Consider the following 12,038-nt stretch of genomic DNA (forward strand, 5'->3'; position numbering starts at 1 on the left):
CAATTGTTGAATATACAAATCAAAATGAATAATTAATGTCTCTATAATAAGTTATTTTTTGCTTACACGCACACCCACACAACCATAACACAATCATACACACAACCACACAAACAATCATACACACAACCACACACACACACAACCACACACACACACAACCATACACACAACCATACATACAGCCACACACATACACAACCATACACACAACCACACACATACACAACCACACACACACAACCACACACACACACACACACACACACACCACACCACACACAACCACGCATGTGTGAACGTGTAAACAGTTTAATAGAATGTTCTAACTTTCTCTTTCCGTTTAAAAGAGCATATTTATGTTAGTATTTTATTAACTCCATTTAAGTTAAAACGGGATTAATGAGAACACCAGAATTTTCATAGGCATTGACAAGGAACATATCTTCGTTAGGATCGAAGAATTTCTATTTGTGTTACTGGATTGTTTCTCTAATCACGTAAAAATCGAAATAACCAAAAATGTATTTTTATAAGTATTGAATTTAAAATTTAGTGTCCAGCTCTAGATAAATGGGATTATTTTAAAAATCTTGTGAGTGAACAAGTGAGTTGCAATCTTTTTAAACCTATTTTGAGGTAGTTAGCTGTAAATAATGTTCCCATACGCAACGCTAAACAGAAAAAAAAATGTTATCAAATTTTGACGGCTCTAACTATATTCTATTGCAATGATACCGTACTACTTTCTTCCAGAAAATTATTATAACTGTGCTGTTCAATTGGAAATAAAAGTTGAACACTATAAACATGGAACTACTTATTTTCTCCATTTCTCAAAGTTTGCAACGCGGGTACCGACGTTTAGGTGAAGTATCTCTGAACCATGTGAGTTAACTTCGCAAAGCGTAGTTAAGAAAAGTTGATATTTTTATAGCGTGTTTGATATGGCCGTTTTATCCAGACCAGTAAGGCGTTGAACTTGTAACTGGAGAGTCCTTCCTTCGAAGCTAATGGTGAAAAGTGATGTTAAACATGTCGTGGTCACCAATACATACCCATTACAAATGAAAAGCTCTGAAAGTATTGGTTCAGGAGTTGTTCGTCTTCTGATGTGGAAGAAGAAGCAGAGTTGTTTTTCGGGTCCCATACAATCGATTAAATCTTCAACGATTCAGAAACGTTCCTGGAAAAGTGCCCAATTTCAGCCAGTAACATATCTTGCAAAAACCAGGAATGTTTTCCGCTAAAACTGAACAACCTTCCTGAAATTATCCTGAAAAATATTCCCATTTAAAGCCAGTCATGTCTCTAGAACTTCAAAGTAATCTTAGGTAGGGATAATACAAAAGCTCCATAAGCAGTCTTACAATCATGGCCAAAACTAAACCAGAATTGCAAGTAATGATTGTAATTCTTGCAAAGCTAAGTAGTTCAAAGACTTATTCACTTCCTTTGCGAGCTTTATCATTTAGGACGAGCCATAATTGCTTTAAGGTCGATACATCTTATACCTCAGTTAATACATATACTCTCAGTTAATCTTTAAACTGGGAGCTATAAATATTTTTTACAACAGAGAGATGTCTGCATTTCTGCAACTTGTAGCCATTCAGGAAACTTTTTGACAATGATACTTGATATTTCCAGGAAGTGGATAATAACCATTGAAATTCGGAAACGTTACACGAAAATACTCAGTAACGTTCCTGAAATTTTTTACAGTGTAGAGTATATTTGATTTGAAAGAAACTTCAGAAGAAGTAAAACTGTAGCCAGGGAAATAAGTCTTAAATATCTTTATTTACGAATTGGAGAAACCGAACACTCAAGACATGTGAGGAGGTAGCAACACTGAATCCAAAACACTAACAGTGTCCGAACACTGAAGAAATTATGAAACCACATGTCGATTCTTGGAGAGGAAATGATCTAACGCAAAAGGTCTCGAAAAAGAATCTACTTTTACTGCCCGGTTTTGAAAAGTATCAATCAAATGTATGTATGACAGCATCTATTCTATGGATTGAAGAAAGTTTTGTTTAGTTATTTTTTTTCAGTATTGCTAAAATTTGCGCATGCGAATATCATTGAAAATTACGTTGTTTCACTTGAGCTGCTGTCGATGTAAAGGTAATCATTTTCAATTAAAAAAATGTTTGAATAATTCATATTAAAATTTCTTAAAATAGAAATGTCGTCCCCCTCCCCTTACCTCCCCACCCGGGATGAAAATTAAAACGTCAATTGAGGCAACTAGAAGCAAAAGGATGTAAGTGGATATTTTCAAGTTTTCAGTAAAGCGTGTTTAAAGTTGCGGTGCTAGGTAGACTTTCATTGAATTTTTTCCTAAATCATGCTGCATAGCAGCACCTTCCAGAGCTACTCTTTTGCCCCAAAACAGAGGAGAAGTTCACCTACCATTTGTACAGGTTATGTCCAAATTTTTTAATTTTGGTACTTGCATCCCTTTGCTTCTGATTGCCTCAATGGGGTTGTTTCCTTCAGTCAAAAGTAATACTTTTAGTCACTGAAATTGATAGAATAAGCAAATAATAATAATAATAATAATAATAATAAAATGTCATGGATCCAGAAAATTTTTTCATTTTCCCAGCAATTATTTTTTAAATAATTTTTTAAACTGTCCGATTTTTCAAACAAGTCGTGGTCTTGATGACGTCACAAATAATGCTCTTTGGCGCATCTTTCTATCGCGTTTCCACGTTATGATACTCAAGAAGCGAATTAAAATTGCGCTCTACGCTTGCTATCAACCGTATCGTTGCCAACACAAGTGAGTAAGGATGCGAATTAAATATTTTGTTCTGTGAATGGCAACACTGAATGGAATTTCATCATTTGTGATGTCATCGTCAGAACGCATAAACAATGAAAGCGCACCAATTTAAGTAATTTTTTAAAAATATTAAACTTAAAAACTTCTTTCAGGAAAAAAAAAACTTTTAAAATTTTGGAAACGACCCCATTATGCTAAAACGTAAAAAAATTACTAGCTTCATTCTTTGAATTTTACGAAAACAACATTTTTTGTGGTCCTAATTAAAACGTTTTTAATAAAGACCAAATGCGAATTTTATTAGCAATTTACCCGAAAGAAAAGTATGATGGTCGATTTTAGTTTCATCAATCTCGAACATTTCTCCTGCAGCATCAGTTTGTAATTGGAAAGAGCAGCTTTTCTCTAACAGCACTGTCCACTCTCGATAGAATCAAGACACGACCTCCATTATTTCTCCCTATACGGGAGCAGGCAATAAACATATCGTTCCACCGCCACCTTTCCATGTTTTGAGATCTGTTTTATCGACGCTAGCGATTTAATTATCAGCACTGTCTCGTATATTCAACGAGCGCCCATCGTATTGTCTCCAGGTGTCCCTGTCAAGGATAACGAATTAGGAATAGTCCAGATCGCCGGAGAATTTTTTCACAGCCACTTCATCCTCTATATTACCCTTTTCCTAGAGACGTCCCAGCTTATTGGTGGGGAACAAGGAAAGGGCGGAATTGGCGCCAAGAAAAGGAAAACGCGGATCTACGGGGAAAAAAGGGCATAAAAGGGAGAATCCACTGTCAGTGGCAGGGCAAGATATAAAGCTGTGGGGATTTGTATTTCTTTGATTTTTTTATTGAGAGGGATAACCTATCGTCCGGACTGACCTTTTATTTTCGGTCGCAGGCAGGTGTGAGGGACATGGGATTTGATTGGATAAAAACTGACCGTGTCCGAGGGAAATAAAGTGAAATAAATAAACTGCGGTTAAGAATAAAAAATAATAAGAAACTGAAAGTGTATAAAGTTTTGAGAGAGGACTGGGAGACAGCGACGGGAGAGGAATGAAAGTGGTAGCTGCTCCAAAACGGGTTGAGTTGTATTGAGTAACTGTTGCTTTTAAAAATATAAAAGTTTGTTTGCGCATTTTTTGATGCAGTATTGATCCGTTTGATAAATTTTATAGCTATTTTTGCCTCTTTGCTCCGTTTGTTTGAACTCATTCCATATTCCCTCAAATTTTTTACAGCGATAAAATCTTTTCTGATATATACGGGTGATTCTCCAAAAATCTGACATTTTCCAATCACATTTTTTTTAAATAAAAATGCTGAAAATATTATATTTACTCTTTGTTAGGAACTTATTAAGAGAAAAATAGAGAGAACTCAATTGATTATGTTACACCCTCAAATTTTCCTACAGCAAGGGACTGATAAGCAGCACCAGGAGAGTTACAAAAAGAATTTCTTTATAGGTTATCTAAAATGTAACTATAGTAATAAAGAAATAACTGAAGCCTAAAACAAAAAAAGTGTCGTTATTTAATGACAAACAAAATGTATGTAATAGCTCCCTTAACGGACACCCCCAATTTCTTCGAGTACTAGTCCCACATAGGTTTTTGCATATTATTCACTCTGAATAGCTTACACTCCGAATAACGGACATTCTTTTCAACGAAAAAAAAATCGATTGCTACATCAAAGCTTTCTTAAAGTTAGCCATTCACAGTATGATAAAATTTACAAAGAGAAAAGTTATCTTCTCATTACCTGCGAGTTTTTTTATGGTTCAGGAAATACAAACATAAAACAAAAAGTGAATCAGCAATATTAATAACACATATTTTACTTTTAATTTAAAACAACTTCGAAATTTATAGCAACTTCACTAACCTATTCGAGCAACATTTAGATAAAGAAATGTCTAACCAATAAATCTCTTTTGATGCAAATAATGGACAAAAAAATATTAAATGAATATAATTGTTCCACTGATACAGTTTTTATTCATCGTTTGTCAAGTTTAACTTTCTTTTTTTTTTCAATCAATCTTATTTTCCAACTAATGTACAGGAAATAACTCCTTCTATTCTACGGGATGCATTACCAGTGGTTTATAAATAATGCTGGGAGAGTGATTTTTTTAGGACAGGAGTATGACATTTTCCATACAATTAGCCTGTTAAGTAGGCCCAGTATTATATATTTAACGTAAATAATTGTTATTTTTTTTTATTCTAACCTTTTAACTCAACCACACACTATGAGTAAAAATAAAAATTTTCGTTTATTTAAAACAGAAATATTGTCCATGAGAATGGTTGGCGAGAATGTTAGATACCTTATTCTTGAACTTCAAAATGGTTAATGAGAACAGCAGACAAATCATATTAACGAAATACTCAAGGAATTCAACAAAATGGTGATAATAACACAGTTTTATAGTACAACAGATTAAAAGCTCCCTTTTTTTATCTATAATAATTGAACTCATTCCTAGGACAGGAGAATGACATGAAAAACATGGGGACAAAGTTTAAAACGATGTACCTTGATGATTCAAAAAATTTAAATTATTTAAAGGAAATGCTACTTTATACTTTTAAGTATGCTTAATTTTGTACTACAAATTGAATTTTTAGAATGTTGATATACAATTTTAAAGTAATTTAAGGCAGTTTGAAAAACGGATGGGGCACGCCAAAAGTGTTATTTTCTGGTTATTTAAAAAAAATTGTAGAATTTTTTTTAAAATAAGTTATTGTTTTAATAAGAGTAGAATAGCATCAGATAAATTATTTCTAACTATTAAAAAAATTAAAACACTTTCTAAATTAAACAATTTTTGTGTTAGGCTACTGGGACAACAATTTTTCATAGGATTTGTAGAATCACCCTTACGTATTTGGGCTTCTCAAAATTCATTGAGTGACTTAAGAAACCATTATCCCATTTTCTATCGATTTGGAATGTTGCTTTTTTTTTCTTTGAAAGTTTTATGAACAATTTATAAATTTGATGACTTGATTCATTGTAAATGAAATTCATAAATTGTTTTTTAAAAAAATATTAAGTAAAATTACTATTTCAGGCACGATAAGAGTTCAATCAGTAAACGTGAAGCTAGCTAAGAACTAAACGTGCTTATTTTCCTGTTTACCAACATCAATTTTCTAGGGTCATGTATAAACTATATTTTGCATTAGTCAAATCTCCAATTTGTTTCAGAAATACATTTTTAATTGTTAAATGGGCATATCTGTGTAATGTAAAAGAAAAACTATTTGTTGATAAGAGCACGATATCAAATTTGTTCAATTCCTGTCATTAACAGTATGCTGCAATAAATTCTAACTATCAATGTTTTTTAATGGGAAATATTAGTCAGGGACATTTACTTTTATATGTAAGGGTATAATTTTAAGAGGAAAAAATTACGTATATATATATATATATATATATATATATATATATATATATATATAACTGCATTGCAGTAACAATTTCCTCCAATTATTTCGAATCTGAACAGTTAAAAAGGAAAAATAAATTAAAACATCATTTAAAAAATATTGCGCAGTACACAAAGGTACCTGATGTTAAGCAGATAAGGTTGAAATAACAATCCTTTAACCATAAAAAAAAAAACTGCTATACTTTGTAATCAATACTGACGAAAGAAAAATAGTAAGATGGGTGCACCAAACAAGATCATGCAGATCAAGAAGGCCGATATCCCCTCTTTCAATGTAGCAAAGCAAAAATGTGCTGGATCGTGATGGTATTGTCATCTAAAAGCCTAACTGATGATAAAGCTTTATCACCAAGCAGTTTGTTGTCAACTGGCAAAGGTGTAGCAACCTTTGATACAAAAGAGTTTTGTCAAACTACCTGATCTTATTTTGTAGTCAATTTTGTTTTTTCATGTCTCACTGTAGCTTACTAGCATGCTGGAAAGTTGTTAATTGGTCTACAAAGCCTTATTTATGCAGTTGGCGAATTCAAAAAAGAAAATGTCATCATTTTTTCGTAGAATTTGATAACCAAGAAAAGTAGATTGTAGACCAACAAGACCCTGATTGGCAGTATTATTGGCAGTATTGACTCCAGTGTCCTTATCCAGTGATCAGATTGCTCTATAAGCTGCACAAGTGTGCACGAAATGTACGCAGGTGTGACTAAAAACGATAATTTACGACTCACCAGTGCCTCGAATGTGCGATTGATTTTTTATTCTTTCCATTGAAGTAAGTAAGGAATTACTGATAATGTAATGTCTTTGAGTTTAACAAATGTGGCTTAATATGTATTTATTTGACAAGAAAGAATTTTTCAATTTTTTTTTTGCTTGATAGTCCTTTTTGCGTTTTTTTAGAGTTGGCCTCATTACGGACCCTTATTCCAAAAAAAGGTCAATTCGCCTGTTTTTTTGTTAAATTGCTGACAACAGACTTACTCAACTGCTTCAACTGCTTCAAACTTAAGTTTGTTCAAAATAGGAAGTTGAATTTAGATCAACTGAAAAGAAAATAATAGCATTTTGACATCAAAGCAAATGGTTTTTGCAAGTATTTTTTATAATAATTGTTTTCGCATTTATTTGCAAATTTTAACGTTAGTATGTGATTTTAAGCAACACAAACATTTTTTCAATCCGAGGTAGCAAACAATCTTCCAGAAAAGGAGTGCATATATTTTCCTGTAACTCAGTGGTCAGCATTGTTTCATTTTATTTTCTTGACGAATTGAGGCAGTATTATCCGACAGTGATGCAAACGTGTTTATTAAAAGAAAAAAAAAATGTGCGTCAAGGGACGCTCAGCAAAAAGTGATAACTTTCGTAGGATTAAATTATTATTCATTTTTTAATCCTATGAAAGTGACAGTTATCTTATGGTAGCTATAATAAGCAACGAAATTTTTGCATTGTATGTTATCTAAAAATCTTGCAAAGACTGCATCAAGTACAGTTCCGTGACTTGTAGTGGCTTCTTCTGGCTTATTAATCATTTGTAATTGTAATTTGGATTGTAGAAACGATATTAATTTTTTAGCTCTCGATCAGAAGCAAAATTAACGTTAAAAATCTGCGGTTGAAGTTAAAGGAATTGTATATTAATCTTCATCAACTAAAGCAGAACCTTCTTGTGTATAATTTAAAAAAGCTGTTTATGAATGAACATAAATATGCAAGTATAATGAATATAGTATGCATATGCAGGAGTTCGACAAAAAATGTGAACTCTTGAAAGGTAAAAAGAAATTGTAGGTTACCGACAAATTACATATCCGAGTTAATTAGGAAAAATCTTAGCTTCTGAAAGAGTCTTGCTTTAAAACAACTTGTCGACATTTTTTTTTTTTCTTTTTTTAGTCACCTCGGTGACCTGTTGGATCCAGTATATTTGTAGATCTGGTGCCTGACCTGTTACTTTGAGATTTTCAAATACTGAGGAGCAGTGGCATAGCTACGTCAAGTGGTGTTGGGTAAACTGAATTTTGCGAGGCCTCTGATTGTAACTAAAAATTACAATTTGAAGCAAATAAAACCAAATATCACATTTACCCGGCTCGGGATATCAATACAAAGCCAATCATATTCTTCGACATCATATTTCAGTGTTTTTATTCATTGATTTATTAAAAAGTGCTTGAAGGGAACTTAGACTTGCATGTTGACTGTTGTTGTTGAAAATTCGTTATACATTATTTGTAAATATAACAGGCGAACCAAAAGACCTTTTTAATTCTTTTATAATGGGGGAAAGCCGTGCGAATACCACTATTAATTGAATAAAATATTTCATTTTTTCACTTTGCTCCATAAAAAAAAAGTTGAAAATTTCCACTTTTTTTTGAAACTGCAAATTTATTGCCAAAATTAAAAAAATACAGTTTCAATGTTAGTTTTATTTTAAATAGAATGTTCTTTCTTTACGTACTATAATTTTCAAAATAAATTTCTAATTTTTTTCATTTTGAAAAAGCTCAGTCATCTTAACTGTTTCACTTTGCCCCACATTGCCCTACTCAGCACAAATGGTTGGCTGTTTATCAGTTACTAGATTACTATGAATTATAACGACAATAATTTACACACATGAAAATTTTCTGCTTTAAGTCTAACAAAAGTAATTTTTAATTATTGCAGTGTAATCTAGTTTTAACGACATAGCTGCTTTAGCAAATAAAACTAATAAAGCAGACAGCCTATCCTAACCCAACACACTTCACAATTTGTTCTAAAATGCAGAATGTCTGTAAACCGAATTCAATGATAATTTAAAGAGTAACTGATGATGTTAAACAGAAGTCCTTTCCGCTTGCGGAAGGATATACTTTTAAGTTTAAAAAACCCGATTGGCCCTGAGAAATAAAGCCTAACAATATTTTACTGTTTTAAAAATAAATTTTTTATGAAAAAAAAAAGTTTTTATGAAAAGTTTTTCAGGTGTATAATAATCAGTCAGAATCGGATTAATATAATTTTTTACAGTTTTATGTGGGGAGGGGTTAAGGAGACCAAACTAAGAAGGCGTAACCTTGGCTCTCGTTGACCTGAGTTGAACTATAACATATACACTGAAAAAAATTAATTCTGCACCAGCTGCAATTTTATACGATTTTGTGGAATTGTGCATTATTGCATCCTTCCAAATAAATGCAAAAGGAGATTGAAAGCACAGTACAAGGACAAATCATAAACATAAAAAAATAATGATTTTTTTGTGTGAGGGGGAGGAAAAATATAGTAGAAAAACATCCAGGTATAACTGCGTGATATTTATTGTGATTTCACAAAATTCATGATTCCTTTCCTAACAGTTCTTTTGAAGTTTTTTGAATAATATTCTCGAAACAATTCTTATAAACCTGCTAAAATATAATTTTTTCATGGATAAGTTTTGTTTTGTTTCTTGAGAGTCAAGTAATGATGTTCGGAACAAAAATTGAGTTAGCAAATAAAATGTTACACTTACTATAGTTAGGGCAAAACCTAACCTGGAAGCATTGTGAAAGCTAAGCATATCCGAATGCTCAGTATTACTTGGCTGCCAGGTTAGGTTCGCCCCAACTATAGCTAGGCGACAATTAGAAGAGATCGAGAATTGTTTTTGAGCTAGTGGCTGGCACGTTCAATTCTAACATATAAACTACTCCACACTGCCACTTTTAAAATTGAAACTATTAATTTAAAAAATTGTTGCAAAAAAAAAAAAATACATGGGTGTTTACAAATTAACTGTTTCTGAAGTAAGATGCCTAATTTCTCCCACAAATTTTGACAGTGCTGTTGACTACTTTTTTTGCTTGCTGTCAGCGTATTACCTCATTGTCAAGAAAAATAATGTCAAATATCTTACCGTAGGTAATTGATGTTTTCATCTGCATGTTTATGACATGACACTTGGTAATTTATTCAATAAAATGTTCATGTGTTAAAATTTTTTGATATCGTGCATTAATACTTTTATTCTTGTAATTTAGGTTTGTGACATTAATTGTGAAAAATTGGAATCGTCCAAAGATGGCCCAGTTGTACCTATCAATCTTATTTAATCTCTATATATGAGTGCAGAAATAAGAATGGTACTGATGATGACAGCAAAGCGAACTATTAATTCGACATTGGCACAAGCAAAAAATTTTAAAAATTGTGTAGCACAAGATCTGCAATAAATGATTTTGTACTTGTAATAAATGTTTTGTTTTATTGAAAACAATGTTAACTATGCACAATTGATAAGTTTCAATAATTTTGATAAATTTAAATTTTGTGACAGTTATTGTTAAATAAAACATCGCACAGTTAATTACAGGAATTTTTTTTGTCGGGGGGAGGGGGAGAGGAGGGTATTTTTGTGAAGACTGATTTAAAAAAGAAAAAACAGTTGATATTATTTGCGTTTATTTCATATGTTTTGCAATTGTTTGTTGATAAAAGATTTTAATACAATAAAATGCAAAGCAAATGCATTCCCAGATGGCTGTTATATCTTCCCTCTGTACTTTCAAAAGAGAAAGATGCATAGTTTCTGCATAGTAAAAATGTGTTTCTTCACTTTTAGGAAGTTTCACAAATTTTTGAAAGTTAAGGAAGAAATTTGTGCAAATGCTCTAATAAAACTGCTTTTCTTTTTCTTTCTTCTTCCTTTTTTTTTTTTTGGCTGTTTTTCTATATATATATATATATATATATATATATATATATATATATATATATATATATATATATATATATATATATATATATATATATATATATATATATATATATATATATATATATATATATATATATATATATATATATATATATATATATATGGGCTTTTAAAATCTCCAAATGTTAATTCATTATGCTTTAATTGCCCAGCTATATTTTCAAAAAAATAGTTTTTTAAACTGAAAATATACGTGCATAAAACGGAAAATATTTATATTATAAACTGAAAACATCAGTTCATGAAACGGAAAATATTCCGATTGAGAACGGAAAATAGCAGTTTTAAAACGGAAAGTGTCCGTGATAAAAACTGAAAGTGTCAGTATGAAAAAACGGAAACCATCCGTGATAAAAACGGAAAACACCACTTCTGTAAAAAAAAACGGAAAATTGTCGGCAACTCTGCTGCCAGTACATTTTCCGTTTTTTGGGGGAATTTTAAAATACAGTGTATCAAAAAAAAAGTCAATCCCTATTATCAGGCACAAATATATACAAAATAGTCCTCTTCGACACAGTTACAATATTTTCAGATTAATGTAAAATCATCCTCAATGTCTAAAAGCTAAACAGATAACCCACCGTACAGAAAATAAAGAACTTAGGCTGTGTTGTTAATAGACGATAACACTCCGTTTTACGGACTTTTTGGTGGTGTTTTTCGAATGAAGGTATTAAGTGATATGTTATTTTGTATGTTTTTCAGGCAAGCACATTTCGCAGAAAAAGTTTGCTTATTATAAAAAAAAACTTTACAAAATGTGTCTGCTCGCTCTTTCCATGGTGATTTAGTGCCATGCTATAGAGTAAAATTGGATAAGTGTAATTTACCTAAAAAGACGCACGTCAGCTACATTTTATTTTCTTATATTGACGTCAAATTTCTCTTTTTGTAGATAAAAATGATAGTTAGACAGTAATATTAATGTATTGTAACGATTTGAAATTTGTCAAGATTTAAGTTCTAGTTCAAATTTTTAAAACCTAATACTTGCCGTAAATGTTATGA

The sequence above is a fragment of the Uloborus diversus genome, chromosome 1 (assembly GCF_026930045.1).
Source record: "Uloborus diversus isolate 005 chromosome 1, Udiv.v.3.1, whole genome shotgun sequence".
Taxonomy (NCBI): Eukaryota; Metazoa; Arthropoda; class Arachnida; order Araneae; family Uloboridae; genus Uloborus; species Uloborus diversus.